At 47.7% G+C, this 8,397-nt stretch overlaps 1 long non-coding RNA gene across 1 annotated transcript in view; it reads right to left on the minus strand.

Moving 5' to 3' along the window:
• Nucleotides 1–8,014, minus strand: part of LOC140119534 (uncharacterized) — a 40,328-nt gene extending 32,314 nt beyond the window's left edge. The window contains exons 1-2 of the long non-coding RNA XR_011853386.1: nt 7,945–8,014; nt 6,026–6,109 (exon numbers count right to left, since the gene is read on the minus strand). This is a non-coding gene — a long non-coding RNA (uncharacterized lncRNA). The remainder of the gene's footprint in view (nt 1–6,025; nt 6,110–7,944) is intronic.
• Between the last annotated feature and the right edge of the window lie 383 nt (nt 8,015–8,397).

The raw sequence follows: 8,397 nt of genomic DNA on the forward strand, positions 1-8,397 counted from the left end.
TACCTACCTTCTCTTTGCTGGTCCCTGGCCCCAAGGGCACCCTGCACAGACAGCGCCCTTCTTACTGGACCCCCACAACCAGCTGGTCTGCTCGTGGTACAACTTGACCCCAATAGGATCATCACTGTCACCAATGACAGTGTCTGACCCTAGATTTTAGCTGCTTTTTAGGCTGCTACATTATTGTCTTATTTGTTAAAGTTTTATACTGGGGGGCAGGGGCTGGCTGTATCCTGGGGGGCAGGGGCTGGCTGTATGCTGAGGGGACAGCCACTGGCTGCTATATACTGGGGGGATGGGCTGGCCGGCTATATACTAGGGGGGAGGGGACTGCTGAGCTTTATACTGGCTGTAGGCTGCGACCAATGTATTTCCCACCCAAGGCTTATACTCGAGTCAATAGGTTTTCCCAGTTTGTGTTAAAATTAAGTACCTCAGCTTGTACTCAGATCGGCTTATACTTGAGTATGTACAGAAAATTACAAAAAAATATATTTTTTTTTTTCTCTTAGCATGCAACAAGGGAAAAATTTCTAGATTTAGTCAAGGCCCAAAACAGGGCGATCACTAAGAGGATAATGAGCTAAGTTAATATCTACATCAGATGACTGTATTTTTTGTTCTCATACCCCGAGATGTTTTCTGAGTCACAGACATGTAAATACCTGGAGCACACACACAAATACAGGGTTGTATTGACACCTGACAGATCTTATGACATTTATCACGGGTCGTTCATTTATCCTAAGGCCCTGTTGCCACGTTCAGTTTTTCATGTGCAGATTTTGATGTCCAAACCAGGAGTAAAGTGAAAAATGAGGAGGGGTAGCGCCTCGCCATTATATGTTCTCCCCACACCCGCTTTTTGATTCACAAACTGCAACGTTATTGAAAACACATTTATCATAGGTCTCTTAGAGCAGAACTTTTCTAGTTGCCTATGGCAACCAATCAAAGCTCAGCTTTCATTTTCCCACAGCTGTTTATAAAATGAAAGCTGAGCTGTGATTGGTTTCCTTGGGCAACTAGACCAGTTTTACCTCAGACACTTGATGATAAATCTCCCCCAATGACAATTTATATCAAACAGCTGAGGAGGAAGAGCAGCCTGGACCTTTCCAAGACAACTCTGACCGCACTCGTCGTACTCAGCCGCTCAACAGAAGAAGAAACCCAGCAGCTATGAGGAGGCTGCTGCAACATCCCCCACCGGGGCCTAGCCTTTTCTCGGGGCCTGGAGACAGCCTGGGCCCTCAGTACCTGAGTGGCTGGCGGTTGCGGCCTAAGCACGCTTGTGTCACGGTGCTTGGTATGGGGAACCGGAGGGTTGTCCTACAGCCTGGCAGGTCTCCAGCAGGGTGGTGTTGGCAAGAAATGATGAGGGAGAGGCTGCTATAGCGGATCTCCCTGGGGCAACCCTTTGGTGTCTAGAGTATGAGTCTCTGTGTGGTGGACAGGGTGCCCGTGATGGTGACAGCCGGAGTAGCAGGAACCAGACGGAGGCAGAGGTTGAACAGAAACACTTACAGTTCTTTATTGGAACCGGCAGGAACATCAGCAACGTGCCTTTAACAGAATGGTGGAGTACTGGAGAGGTATTTGGAGGAAGCCACAGGAGGTAGATCGCCAGCCTGGATGCAGAGGGCAGGCTGGGAGGTAGCTGTGTCCTGGAAGGATGCTTCAGCTTTATCCTGGAGTGCTTCAGGTATCACCCTTGAAGGTAGGATGATACCCCTTTCCTCTCTTTCTCTGTCTAACTTGTTCAGACTCTCTGGTCTGTCTGGAACTCCTCTAAGAGTCTTCTCTAGAACATTCCTGGCCAGGGGTTTTATTATCTCCCCTTGGTCAGGTGGTGGCTGCTCCTCCAATTACCTCTCAGCTCACAGAGACAGGATGCAATACATGTGATTGGCTGACACATATGACATCACATAAAACAATTAACTCCTGACTTACCAGGCAGGATCTACCACTGCAACGTCCCCTGTGTGATGTAGTGACATGCTGTGGGGCTGACTAGACCCTACACAGGCTGCAAGCTACATGGTGGGACGTATTCGCAAACACAGCTCTGCCTTGCATCGGCGAGGGTGTTGCATACCCCCGGGGCAATTGAAAGAGCCGCCCTCGGCTCGACTACAGATGGTTTGGGGCGCAGAGGTAGATAGGGGCACTTCTATGAAGTGCAGGCTACATGATATGTAGGGACAAACCGCCCATGGTCCTGGAGACAGGCACCTGGGTTGGTGTCGGACTAAGACACAGATATGCAAATGCTAAGTATGACAGTTGGTCGCTAACGCCATTAAACCAAACTGTACAGTAGGAAAGGTGTGGTGTCATGTACTGTAATCCACTCCTTGCACCAGGGCCTGTATATTTGTTATAATAACACTTCTTCCCTAGCGACAAATATATAGGGTGTATATGCATTACATTAGCATATGTGACACAATTAAACATTATACTACATAGAGACGGTCCGACACAGCCACACTACAATCTGAAAAGCCTATCAAAGGTTAGTGCAATATAAAAATAAATAAAGCAGCAACTTTTCCTTGAGGTTGGCAAAAGTCTCACAGAAGGTCTTTAAGATCAAAGTCCATCTTCTGGGTACAGCCCTTGAGGTGGGAAAAGTGCAATAAAGATGCAAAGGGTCTCCTCTAGGTGGAGAGGGACAGAGTCCTTTGAAGAAATCTCTGCTGTGGCAGAGGAAGGGGTGCTATCATAGCACATGACAGTGGGCAGTTCAAGGTATGTCTCTTGACTGAAATAAATAAGGGTGAGAGTCTCAGGACAGTTTCTGGCTCTATAGGGTAGGGCAGAAATAAATATTTACAATGGACACAGTACCTGGAGAGGGCTACAGCCTTTCAGGGATTAGTCTTGCTGCTCAAGAGCAATGGCTGCAGACATGAGAGCAGGAACTGCAGCATGGACATCATCAGCCTGGGTGAAGAAAGCAGTGTTGAGATCTGTCACCTGAAGACATCTGGTGGTAGAAACTGGAACTGCTGACATGGGGCACCCAGAAGCTGGAGCTGGAACAGCAGGGAGGTCATCTGCGGTGGCAGGCATCTCAGCAAAGGAAGAAAGCAGGCACTTCTCTGGCTGACCTTCTGTAGCTGGGGGCGCTGTGGAGCGCATGATGATGACCACAGGAGCTGTAACTTCTCCATTGCTGACAGCGGAAGGATTGTTGTTCCTGGACTGACCTGTAGCTCTTGGGGGCGCTGTTGCGCTGGCGGTGATAACCTCTGTAGCTGGCAGGGCGTTCTCACCGGGCAGCCTGGGCCTCTTAGCAGGTGGTCCTGGATACTCCGCAGGACGGTCAGCAGCATTAGATAAGGGGTCAGGCCCCTTTAAGAGAGTCCCTTTTGTAGTCGGGCCTCCCATGGGGAGATGTTGGCCCTCTGCAGGGAGGCCGGACTGTCCCCCAGCCGGGGCTAAGGGAGATATAGTAACAGTCACTGTGATATAGGCCCTGGGGGCCATGGTACTCACATCCACGGTGGTCCTCAGGAGGTCCGGAATCGGAGGAGGAGGCCGCTGTGGAGAATCCACCATTGAAGACTGCGTACGGGAGACAGCAGTAAGCGGTGCAGCAGATGAAGGTGCCCGAGGCTCGTGGGCAGGCCATGCGACACTTGGTTATTCATTTCGGAGGCTGTGCGGCATGTCGGCAGGACTGGAGACAGCACGTGGAGAAATCCAAGATGGCCGATTAACCTCTCTGATGCTGGATGGCGGCTGCGCTGACTCTGAGGTACCTCGTGGGATCTCACTGGCGTTGCAGCGCGGGAGAGTATCGCGCCAGAGGGCGGAGCTTGAGTCTTTCCCGCCAGGAGCTGTGGCGGGCTGAATTTTCTGCTGCGCCACAGCGCGCTGAGGCAGGATTCGCGCCATACACGCAGGGGGCGAAGCTTAGCGATGTCTCTGGGTTTTCCCGCCAGTGAAGGTTTTGGCGGGCTGGAATTACTTGCTGCGCCACAGTCTCTGAGGTAAAATACTTCAGGCGCGGCAGCGCCGGATGTAGCAGAGCTGACAAAGTTCTTTGCAGGGTTTACCCTCTTGAGTGCTGGAGCGGAGCTCGACAGCACGTGGCAGCAGTAATACAGTTCAATGTGAAACACACAAAGTCACTTGGGCCTATCCCCGAATGGCAGCAGGGTTAGGCAGTACAATCGTTTCTTAATAAAGTACAGTCTTTAGTGCCAGGATAAGGCACAGAAGTATATATCCTGTTCGTGACGCCACTTGCAACATCCCCCACCGGGGCCTAGCCTTTTCTCGGGGCCTGGAGACAGCCTGGGCCCGCAGTACCTGAGTGGCTGACGGTTGCGGCCTAAGCACGCTTGTGTCACGGTGCTTGGTATGGGGAACCGGAGGGCTGTCCTACAGCCTGGCAGGTCTCCAGCAGGGTGGTGTTGGCAAGAAATGATGAGGGAGAGGCTGCTATAGCGGATCTCCCTGGGGCAACCCTTTGGTGTCTAGAGTATGAGTCTCTGTGTGGTGGACAGGGTGCCCGTGATGGTGACAGCCGGAGTAGCAGGAACCAGACGGAGGCAGAGGTTGAACAGAAACACTTACAGTTCTTTATTGGAACCGGCAGGAACATCAGCAACGTGCCTTTAACAGAATGGTGGAGTACTGGAGAGGTATTTGGAGGAAGCCACAGGAGGTAGATCGCCAGCCTGGATGCAGAGGGCAGGCTGGGAGGTAGCTGTGTCCTGGAAGGATGCTTCAGCTTTATCCTGGAGTGCTTCAGGTATCACCCTTGAAGGTAGGATGATACCCCTTTCCTCTCTCTCTCTGTCTAACTTGTTCAGACTCTCTGGTCTGTCTGGAACTCCTCTAAGAGTCTTCTCTAGAACATTCCTGGCCAGGGGTTTTATTATCTCCCCTTGGTCAGGTGGTGGCTGCTCCTCCAATTACCTCTCAGCTCACAGAGACAGGATGCAATACATGTGATTGGCTGACACATATGACATCACATAAAACAATTAACTCCTGACTTACCAGGCAGGATCTACCACTGCAACGTCCCCTGTGTGATGTAGTGACATGCTGTGGGGCTGACTAGACCCTACACAGGCTGCAAGCTACATGGTGGGACGTATTCGCAAACACAGCTCTGCCTTGCATCGGCGAGGGTGTTGCACTGCTGAGATCTTTCCTCACAGCTTGTCTATGAGTTACATGGAGGAGGTCCAGGTCATCTCATGATAGAAAGCAAAGAAAGTCATGGTAAGGTGTTACATCTGTACAGGAACTCCAAAATTTCACGTAAAATTTCTCAAACTTTTAGAGAGGAGGAGAAAAATGCAAAAACATAGTGCAAGAACATGGAGGCGCCGATGTCGGTCAACAATACGACCCTGCCGGCTGATCTGTACTGCTGTCACCACCATAGGGGGGAGGGTGAGAATCATTTGTGAAAAGACAATTGCTCAATGTGACAAATGAATTGTTTCCACAGGAATTGCTTGAGCGTGCGTTAACAAAACACGCGTTACTGCCACGTGTAAACACAGTGTTAACAGCTATGTATTCAAGCAAATCTCCTCTTCTCAGCTGTTTTGGTGCGCTTGTAAACACATGTGTTACTGCCACATGTGAACGCACCTCGAGTCTGAGGCACAAGGCTGAGATTGAGAGTGTAGTGAACAGTAAAGGCGATCTACTTCTGATTGTATCTGCTGTACAATGTGGGGCAGATGAAGGAAAACTTGATTATGTGATACAATAACATCTCTCCTGGACTTGCTGGACCAGTATAACCCAAACGGCGAACATAGGCAGCCACCAACTACCTACAAAGGATGTCTTGGTATCAAATTTAATTTCTCCTCCCATGGTAGCAATGGTCTAACATACTGACATGGTTTGGGTCTTGTGTCTGGTCCTTGTCATCCGCTTCCATCTCTTCCAACTCCTGCTCCTCTTCAATTTCTTGAGTTGATAAAACTCCCAATTAGGCCTCAAAACCTTAGGTTTTCAAGTCCTCCAACATAGTCCTTACCTTCCTCCTGTAGCAGTGCAGTTGACTATGGCGCCATGTCCTGTGTCCTCCGGGCCGGATGTATCGTCTCCACCTCCAGGGCATCTAGGAGAGAAATGGCATTGTTCATCCTGTAGTCCTGGCCACTGACAAATAAAGTAGCGTCTTCAAAGTGACACGGCAAACGGCAAGTTTTTCGTCAATACTTGACGTCAAAGTTACACGGCGGTGTAGCATTGTCCGCCTGTCACTACTGTTAGAGATTTGGGCACTATTTTCCATTGCAGTGTTCATGGCCAGGAATAATCTTTTTTACATTTTGACAAGGGCATTTTGGGACATGGAGATACCTAACATTTTGATGCTTTTTACTGTTTATGTTTATATGTGTTCTAGGAAAAGGCGTGATTTCAAGTTTTATATTTGTTATACTTTAACCCTGGGGGGTCTGATTGCTCATACAGTTTACTGCAATACTACTATATTGCAGTAAATTGTGATTTTACAGTTGATCTCTAATAGCTTGCAATCAGCTATTTAGAGATCAGTATTCATGACTGGCTGTAGACTGTCGTGGCAACTAATAGGTGCCCTCCGATGATGTCACAGGGGGCGCCAATCGGCCTTCCAAGATACAGCTGGCAGAAAATGTAGCACTTGGGTACTTGCATGGTTTTATTGTCCCAAAAGTAAGATCTGGTTCTTTACCATAAGGCAGCTCCCTTACCATCAAACATGACTTTCAAGAAGCCTAGTGACATCATGTGGGATTAAAGCCAAACCAGTATATCCATTCCAGAAGGGACATGTTCCCAATTCTATAAAGCACAGTTTTGGCTTAGTTGCGTATCTTCAGTACAGTGTAGGGAACTGGTTTAGCTGAGTGAGAGGCTTTTCACTAAGTAAGAGATCTCTTATGGAGACATTGCCAATTAAGGTGTGAAGACTTATAGCCATTGATGCTCCACTAGGGGATTCTGGGAAATATGCAAATATATTTTCCAGGATGGAACAAAGGAAACAATGCCTCATTTAACTACCTTGAAATGCAGCCTTCCCTTAACATCAAGCATGACTTTCAAGAAGTCTAATGACATGATGTGGGATTAAATATCAATTAAGGTGGTCTTAATTGGCAAAGTGTCTGTAAGGAGAACTTTCACTTCCTGACCTCAAGTCAAAAGCCTCTCACTCAGCTAAACCAGTTTCCTACACTGTACTGAAGAGACGCAACCACGTTAAAACAGCACTGTCTACAGTTGGGAATCTGTTCCTTCTGCAATTTTAGTCAGTGTTATTGCTGTTTTTGGTCCAAATAACTCCTTAGACAGGTCAGTGTAAGAATCCAGAATGTGGGCGAGGACTAAATTATTCCTCTGTGCTAAGAGATTCTGTGCGCTGACAATGTGCTTAGATTGTCATAGTACAGGGTTTATTTACACTTTCATTTTGCTTCTGAACATTCTACTTGCATTTGACACATAGAAAAAGAGAGATGATACAGATCAGAGATGAGAGATGATGAGTTCCATGAGACGAAAATGACACTCTCAGCTCTGCTCCCTCACCTAATCAATAAAATACACAGTCAGCTCTGCTTTTCTTGTCTGTAGCTTGTAGAGTAAGTCTCAGCACGCTGCTGTTTGCCGGCAGGAAGTGCCCGTGTCTGAGCTGGTCTTGTAATGCAGAGGGGAGAGGCAGGATGCAGAGAGCACTGCGGTGTGCAGACATGAGAAGCTATTCATGAGAAGAATCTGACCATAGTCAGAAACTTTACAGTCTTATCAAGGGGCAAACAAAATTGTTAAAAATTGATAGAAACCCCTTTAAGTGAAATATGATTCTGAAAATGTGGATTAAGTTTTTCAAGAATTCTGCATGGAAAATCTGTAACAACTTCTTGCTGCATGAAGTTCCACATTGTGTGCGGCTTCTCTTACCCGTCCGGTTACCGGCTGCTCTGTATATGGGGAGAAGCTGAGAAGAGATGGACAGAAGGGGAGAGTTACATATAGTCCTTTTCTACCTTTGCTGTCTGATGTATTCAGTATTTTCGCATAAGTGACACATGATAAATGTCATGATCTGCCAAATGTCAATATGAAGATACAATAATGATATAACCAATATCCATAGGGCATTTGAAAGCATGAGACCCATCACATATCTACAGGCAGGAGGAGAACAAACAGAAGGTTCTGGAGAAAGTTTCATCCCCATGAATCCTCCCCCAAGTTTCTGGTATAAGAACCTGTATGTGCGGCCCATGAAGGGATCTATCCTGTGGCTTCAGTCTTCATCTATTCAGCATCTTCTGAGGCGCAGGTAAGTAGTGTTACTTATCTACTACAATATGTGATGTTTTATATTATTAATATCGTAAATATCTTTAT

The sequence above is a fragment of the Engystomops pustulosus genome, chromosome 2 (assembly GCF_040894005.1).
Source record: "Engystomops pustulosus chromosome 2, aEngPut4.maternal, whole genome shotgun sequence".
NCBI classification, from domain to species: domain Eukaryota; kingdom Metazoa; phylum Chordata; class Amphibia; order Anura; family Leptodactylidae; genus Engystomops; species Engystomops pustulosus.